The sequence below is a fragment of the Chinchilla lanigera genome, unplaced genomic scaffold, assembly GCF_000276665.1.
Source record: "Chinchilla lanigera isolate Chin_1 unplaced genomic scaffold, ChiLan1.0 scaffold00049, whole genome shotgun sequence".
Classification (NCBI taxonomy): domain Eukaryota; kingdom Metazoa; phylum Chordata; class Mammalia; order Rodentia; family Chinchillidae; genus Chinchilla; species Chinchilla lanigera.
Genome location: NW_004955450.1, coordinates 3,007,158 through 3,015,382, shown reverse-complemented (window position 1 = coordinate 3,015,382; position 8,225 = coordinate 3,007,158). Strand labels below are relative to the sequence as shown.

General features: G+C 50.9%; 1 protein-coding gene across 1 annotated transcript in view; it reads left to right on the top strand.

The window, feature by feature from the left end:
• The first annotated feature begins 5,727 nt into the window (after nt 1-5,727).
• The window catches only part of Scamp5 (secretory carrier membrane protein 5), a 23,134-nt gene continuing 20,636 nt past the window's right edge, over nt 5,728-8,225 (top strand). The window contains exon 1 of the mRNA XM_005393526.2: nt 5,728-5,817. The gene's annotated coding sequence lies outside the window, so the exon portion shown is untranslated. The remainder of the gene's footprint in view (nt 5,818-8,225) is intronic.

Genomic DNA, 8,225 nt, shown 5'->3' with positions numbered 1-8,225 from the left:
GGTTCAGCTATGTTAATGTGTGTGCCTATTGTTTAAAACTTCATTTTTGTTGTGTTATTTTCCACTGTATGAATATACAAAGATTTGTAATCTCATTCTCTTATTATTGATGATCATTTTTAGCCTTTAGCTACTTTTAATAAAGTTGCAGTAGATATGTCTTTCGTGAATATATGTTTGCTTCTCTTGGGTATATACCTAGGAGTCACCTTACTGGGTTGAATGATGATGCTGTTTAAATGAAGGAGAGGGACAGGGCAGGAAGAAAAGAGGATGAAAAAAGAATTAAGATGTGTCATGTAATACACCAGCTCCCCACAGCGAATGTAATTGTTCTGTACTGCAAACATGCACTAATAAAATACAAATGTAAAAAATTAATTTTGATGAGCCGGGTGTGGTGGCGCATGCCTGTAATCCCAGTACTCAGGAGGTTGAGGTAGGAGGATCGTTGCGAGTTCAAGGCCAGCCTGGGCTACAAAGTGAGCTCAAGGCCAGCCTGAACTATATAGGGAGACCCTGTCTCAAAAAGACAAAAAAAAAATTTTTTTTTGAGTGGGGGCTGCTGGGGAGTGTAGCTCAGTGGTACAGTGTGCACTTAGCGTGCATTAGGTCCTGGGTTTGATCTCCAGCACCTCAAAAAATAAAAAAAAAACAAAACAATTAAATAAAAATAAATAAATAAACAAGTGAAGTTATTTGAAGAGGAGCTGCCAACCTGCTTGGTACAGCAGCTGCTCTATTTAACATCCTGGCCAACTTGCAGGGCGATGGTCGGCTTCCCACATACATTTATCTGTCTCGTTGATGATAGTCATTTCTGTGGGTGAAAAGTGGTTTCTCATTGTGGTTTTGATTTGCATCTCCCTGAGGTCTAATTATGTTGAGCTCATATTCATGTGCTGATTGGCCACTTGTGTACTTTCTGTGGAGACGCTTCTATTCAGATGATTGGTCCATGTTAAGTGGGTGATTTGCCCTTTTGTGACTGAGCCACAAGAATTCCCCTGTGCTGTGGGGCTGGGACTGGAGCAGAAATTCTGGAAGACCAGGCCCCTGGTCAGATGGAGAATTCAGATGCATCTTCACTTTCTGAGTCTGGGGGAACCTGCACGCTGCTTGGGGCAAGGAGACAAGCACAGGCTCGGCAGCGTGGAGCAACGCAGCAAAGGGGAGCACCAGACGGGGAATCCGGGGTGAGTCCTGAGCCTCACGTTTGCAATACATGCTAAAATGCTGGATGTGGTAGTGCACACCTGGAATCTCAGCACTGAAGAGGTAGAGGAAGGAGGTTCTCCATGAGTTTGAGGCCAGCCTGGGTAACATGTGAGACCCTGTCTCAGAAACAACAAAAACAACAACGACAACAAAAACCAAAGGAATAAACGATCCCTGATGTTCCATTTCTTAGAATCTGCCCTAGGTTCCTTAGCAGATTACTTTGCCTCTCTGACCCTCCCTTGCACTGGATAACAAGCTGCGTGTGGTGGTGTACACCTGAAATCCCAGCACTCAGGAGGCTGAGACAGGAGGATTGCCATGAGCTGGAAGCCATCTTGGGCTGCATGGTGAGTTCAAGGTCAGCCTGGACTACATAGTAAGATCCTGTCTTGAACAAATAAGAAAGAAAGACAGAAAGGGAGAGAGAGAGAGAGAGAGAGAGAGGAAGAAAGAAAGAAAGAAAGAAAGAAAGAAAGAAAGAAAGAAAGAAAGAAAGATTCAGTCACTTCCAGCACAGCCACAAGGCTTAGCATCTCACTGACATACGAAAGGTCTGTAAGTGCCAGTACTCTCAGCTGTCCCCTGGTCTGTGACACAGCTGCCCCCCAGGGACCCTTGGGTGGGTGTGCCTCATTCAGCCCCACTGAGCAGGAAAACAGCATCCTGGAGCTGCCCTGTGGGTGAAAATTTGGATCCCGGTGCCCAGTCACTTGTGCCCTGCAGGCGAAGGGATGAAACACCCAACCATTGGTCCTGTGACTTTCCCTAGCATTCTGGGGGAGGGACTTCCCTCCTCCCAGTCCCCATGCACTAATTTTAGATTTAACCTATAACATGTTCTGCCTGACAGCATGTAAACTGAGGTGCCATTTTCCACATCCGAAGAGGCCTGGAATGCCCTCTTGCTCTTTACCATGCCCCAGGCACACAGTAGGTCCTCACACCTATTTTGTAGTTATAGTTATTGGTGAGGGGCTGGGTATTGAACCCAGGCCCTTCACACTGAGCTACATCCTCAGCCTTTTTTTATTTTTTTATTTTTTTATTTTTGGAGACGGGGTCTCACTGTATAGTTCAGGATAGCTTTGAACTCACTATGTAGCTCATCGCTTGACCTTGAAACGATCCTCCTGCCTCAGCCTCCTGAGTTCTGGGATTACGGGCATGTGCCACCATACTTGGTGCCAGCCCTTTTTATTTTTTATTTTTTATTTGTATTTTAAAAGGGTCTTGCGAAGTTACTAAATTGCCTAAGCTGGGCTTGAATTTGTGATCTTCATCCCTCAACCTCCCAGAGTACTGGAATTATAGCGTGCAGCACCACAACAGGCTTGGTCCTTTTTTTTGTTTTGTTTTGTCTTTTTGAGACAAGGTTTTACTAACAGTTCAGGCTGGCCTTGAGCTCACTTTGTAGCCCAGGCTGGTATCAAACTTGCAACAATCCTCCTGCCTCAGCCTCCTGAGTGGTGGGATTACAGGCATGCACCACCAAGCCCAGCCATATTTTTTTTTGAGATAGGGTCTTGCTATGTAGTCCAGGCTGCCCTTGAACTCACTATGTATCCCAGGCTGGCTTTGAACTTGTGGGGATCGGCCTGCCTCAGCCTCTAAAGTGCTGGAGTTACAGACAGGCGCCACCTTGCTGTGTTGGTCCATATTCTTAACCATGGCCCTATGGTGTTTCTTAAGAGATGTGATCAGCAAATACCTATTAAAGAACTACATACCGCATTGCTCCATCCCATTCACATGCATATGAAGGGTGCAATCCCTGGAGACACGGGTTAGCGCCTGACCTTGGGCCTGGTCATTTTTCTACATGATTATGAGTTAACATTTTTGTTTGTTTGTTTGTTTGTTTTGTGGTACCAGGGATCGAACTCAGGACCTTGCACTTGCCAGGCAGGCGCTTGTGCCACTGAGCTGTATCCCCAGCCCTTCTACATGATTATGAAGAAGATGACGGCAGACAGTAGCACTTCTGATTCTTCTGGAAGAAAGTTGCCTGTGGTTATTGGAGGGAAATCCTGACATGTTCCCTGTAGGAGCCACAGGAACCACACGATGTGTCTTGTAGATTGCATGTGAATTCCAGACACCTCATCTTTAGTCCTCAATGTGGACCTCAGAGCCCTCTTTTGAAGACCCGTGTAAACCCCAATGTCTTTCCTGAGGCCCCCAGAGGACTCCATCTTTCCTCCTGGAGGAGCTGTCTTTCCTAATCTCTGCAAGAGCCCATCTGTCATATCACAGCTCCTCCCACAGCACCATCAATCAGGCTGGATTTAAATCTTTTTTATGCTTTGGTTTTTCAGATGGGTTCTTGCTATGTAGTTCAGACTGGCCTTGAGTTCACCGTGCAGCTTATGCTGGCTTCAACCTTGCAGAGATCCTCCCATGGCAGCTGCCTGAGTGCTGTGATTACAGGGAAGCGCCGCCACATCTGGCTAGGCTTGCATTACTGCGGAAACAGGGATCAGCGACCATGTGGACAAAGCAGGGGCAGGACCAACAGAGTCCAGTTGTCCTGCCTGTCCCTGAGGGCTCTTCCTTCCTGGTGGCCTGCAGGTGGATACTGCTTCCTGCTCAGCCCCTTCCAGCCCCAAATCCCCCTCTCTGCATCTTCCACTCCTGCACTTCTGTTCCTTTCTCCCCTCCGGCCCTCTCCAGCCCAGCTATGGGAGGGAGGCTCCACGCCTGGCAGGCTGAGCCAGACAATGGGCCCTTATTCTGGGCAAAGAATCCCTGCAGTGTCTTCCACCCACTGAGGCTGCTTCCAGGATCAGGGTGGCTGGGTGGGGGTGGAGGAGGCAGGGCTCTGTGGGGGAGGAGCAGTTGGCGGCAGGACACAGAGGCCCTGGCTGTGGGGATCCCACAGGAGGTTACTATGTAAACAGCATAATCAATAAAAGCCTGTCTTCTGCTGCAGCCTCATCTCTCCAAGAAGACCCCTTGGAGTTTTTAAGCATTTACCCTGCTCTCTACTCTGTTGATATTTATCTCTCCATAGTACTGTCTCCTTTTCCAAGCCTCCTCTCAGCAGTACTAGGGATTGAATTCAGGGCCTTTGCACTGAGCTACATCCCAGCCTTTTTCTTTATTTTTTTACCTTGACACAGGTACTTGCTAACTTGCTCAAATCGGGCTTGAACTTGTGATCCTCCTGCCTCAGCCTCCCAGAGTTATGGTGTCACAGGGAAGTAAATCCTAACCTGTTACATGTCACGTGTGCCAAGTTCTGGTCTCATGATATCAGAGTGGATTTGGGGGAAAAGTAGGTTAGAATGCTAATGATTTATTGAGAGAAAGCTCTTGAGAGACAGGAGCAGTCCCTACAGTGTGTTGCCACAGAGATTCTTTGTCCAAGGATATTTTAGACAGCAGAATCACAGCATGGGCTAAACTGCAATCAATCTATAGGATTACAAGTACAGTTGCTTAGCTACTATTGATCCAATAGGGAAGTAAGGCACACAGCAGAGCTATATGATGGGCAATATCAACCTTGACTTATCTGTCATTTTTGACATAGAAAGAACCAAGGCTTCCCTGGAAAGGGATTGGAGTGTGGGTCAAAGTGTTCTGGACACCCACCTGTGCATCTGATACCTGTCTGGGCTCACTGGACCAAGTAGTGTTAATTACAATACAACCCGAGGCTCTGTTTATCTCTAAGGAGACCCACAGGCTTGGCTCTCAAGTCTCCATCCTGAGGCCTGGCTCTCTTTAAATTCACTCCCAACCGCAGTTTTGGTGTATCTCATCCTCTTCACCGACTTCCTCGAGGGCTGGACTCCTCTCTCACCACCCATTAATCCATGTCTGTCTTAGCTGCTAGAGAGTTCAGTCTACTGTCTACAGCTTAGCTGCTGTCTAGCTTATACTTGGGTCACAGCTGTGTATCACCAACCCCGGCTTTCTTCTCTCTGTGTCTGTCTTTCTGTAGTCTGGGTGTCCACGTCTCTCCATCTCATCTTTGTCCTCTCACATCACCCTGAGCCTTTAGATCTGAGGACTTTCATCAGTTGCCACACTCTCCCACTTTCTTTCTTTCTTTTTTTTCCTGGTACCGGGAATCGAACTCACGACCTCGCGCTTGCCAGGCAGGCACTGTGCCGCTGAGCTAAATCCCCAGCCCCCTCTTTCTTTTTATTTTCAGTAAGAAATCACTTTATTTCATTGCATTGATTGCTGATGACATTTCTGTTATTAGCCTTAAAAATGTGACTTAAGTATTAAATGATTAAGTACAAATTTCCTGCTCTCAAAGTCTTCCTTGCTCATCCCTGTGGTGGCAAGGGAGGTCTTTCTCCCCAGTTTATGGATCTGGAAACTGAGTCAATGGCTCCTGGCCGGTCCTCCATCTTTGGATCTCTTCCCCCGTGGGGCTAGGCCAGGGGCAGCACCTCGGACAGCTCCTGGATCAAGCAGCCTCACATTTCTCGCGAGAGTGATCGCCCTCCAGGCTTGGGGATGGAATCTCGCGAGAGCAGCTGCAGAGGCCAGCGGGGGCGCGCGAGGATCGGATCCCCGGCGCGCGCTTCCCCAGCCAGCGCGGCTCAGCGCCGCCTCGCTCGGTGCAGCGCAGCAGCGAGGGTGAGTTGCGGCCCGTGGGGACGGGACGGGACGGGGACGGGACGGGGCTGGGAGCGAGGATGGGGGCTGGCGCAAATCTGAATCTCTGTGAGCTGCTGGGGTGCAGAGTCGGGGTGACCTTCCGTGCGCACCCCCGGCACAGCTCCTGCTGTCCCCATCCTCGGTCGCGCGCGGGACTCGGGGTGCGGTGACGTCAGACCCTTCATCCCGGGGCCTTGTCCCGCAACCCCCATTTGGGACCTGGGATGGAAGCGCGGGAGGCCCTTCCTCCCCCAAGTGACTCGAGTCTCCCCACCCTCCCTCCTGAGCAGCGACCTTCGAATGAGGGATTGCAGCCACCCCAGGGCTGGGGGAGGGGGATGGGCGCTCTAGTTGGGCCTGGACCCCGCCAGGGCCCGGGTGGTGGGTTGGACGCGCCGCGTATAGCAGGCACGAGCCGGTCACGAGGAAAGAGGCGAGGTGTGTGGGGACCGATCCCTGTCCCCCCTCTGGGAGCTGCTGGCCCGGGGATTGGGAGATCCAGATGGAGACCGCAAAGAGCATTGGCCATCGCAGGCCACGCAAGCCCATCGTGTTCCAGCTCCCCACGGGGACATCAGAGGGCCTGGCCGACTTTCCCGGGGACACAGGGAGAGAGGCAGGCAGAGCCGTTGAACGGGAGACTGGAGGAGGTGAGATTTGCGTGGAACAGGCAGGATAGGACAGGGGGTGACCCGGGGCAAGGCATACAGGTAGGAACAAGCACCCTCACCCTCCCTAAGCCCGGCCCTGTGACCATGCCCCAGGATGGGGCGCGGGGCAGGGAGCGGGGATTGGAAAATTTTGCAACCTGTGCTCTCTCCATTCTGTCTGCACAGCTCAGAGCTGTGGAAGAGGGAGATGGTTCTGGCAGGGGTGTGACTGGTCTTGTTTGGGGCACTGCGAGGTTGCTAGCTTAGTTCCACCAGAGCCCAGTGAGTCCGACAGGAAAGTCTGCACTGCAGAGAGGCCCATTGCTGCTGAATGGCCCCAGAGGGAGCACTTCTTAGTCTAGCACAAGGCATGAAGCCAGTGGGGTCCTGGAGGGAAGTCCTGATAAGGGCCGGGGGCTCCATGGTGGTTTCTGTAGCCCATTCCCTGCTGGCCACCTCTGAACACGTTGGTTTCCCTCTCTGGGCATCTTTCTGCTGGCACCTCTCTATGGACAGAATGACAGGACCAGATAGCGACCTCCCTCTAGGAAGCTCCTTTTTCTAGTTCAGCACAACCTCGCCAGTTCTCCTTTTCCTCTTCCCTCTCCCCACTCCCTGTAGCACTTCCTCTGCAGGCTGTGCTTCCTGTCCCGCTGCCAGCGTGAAGTCCCCGAGGGTTTCCTGGAGGAAGTGTGATCAGCAGGGTTGACAGAAGCTGTGGCCTTTTCCTGTTAGGGGGAGGACAACAGTTTCCCCACCCCCCATCCTTTGGACCATGTCCACGTTTTAAGTCATTACTGAATACAGATTGACTGTGCTCTGCGAGTCCCCTTGGAAGCCATCTGTGAGGGACCTACTAGCCGAGGATGGGCGATTACTAAGTCCCAGCAACTGATCTGGAATTGGTGCAGTGAGCTGCAGAGCAGGAATGTCTAGAAAGGCTTCCAGGAGGAGGCAGGCTATGAGGAAATGCTGGGATTTAGAAGCTGCTGGTTTGGGATACTGGGAACAAACAAGGAAGCAGATAGGATCTTCTGCACAGGGGGTGGGGATGTAGGAAGCAAATCAGTGCATGGTAGAGAAGCCAAGGGTGGCAGAGAAAGAGGTTTGTAGCTGACTGGCACAAAACCTTGAATGCCGGGCACAGGATTTGTAGGAGCCTACTGAAGAGGCATCAGAAGAGAAGGCTGGCATGACCTGGTGCTGCTGCTTTCTGAGGATGAGTCATAGTCCTGGACTTCAGGGATGTGATGAGGCTGGGAGGGGATGAGGGGAACGGAGGTGACAGAAGGGGGAAGCCCCCATCTTAGCAGGTAGACTCTGGCAAGCGGATAGAAAGTGACCCTTTGTGTGCCAGGGATGAGAGGTTCATGATGGGGGGCTGGGGGCCTTGGAGCCAGCCTTGGTTTCTGCACTGACCTGCAGCTCGGCTTGACTCTGCTTGGACCTCATTCTCCCCTGTGGCACCTTCCGTTCTCTCAGCTTCTCAATAAGGGATGGAATGAAACAAAATTGATGTTACCTGAACAAATGCCAGATTGTATTTGCTGTATTATTGATAACTAAAGAGCTGTTTCCTTAGCCCACACTTTTTGGGGAGGTGTGTAGCACCCCCCCCCAATCCATTATAAAGAGTCTCAATTGAGGAGCAAATTCCAGGTCTTTTTGAGACAGGGTTTCACTGTGTAGTTCAGGCTGTCCTTGAGCTCACTTTGTAGCCCAGGCTGGTCTTGAACT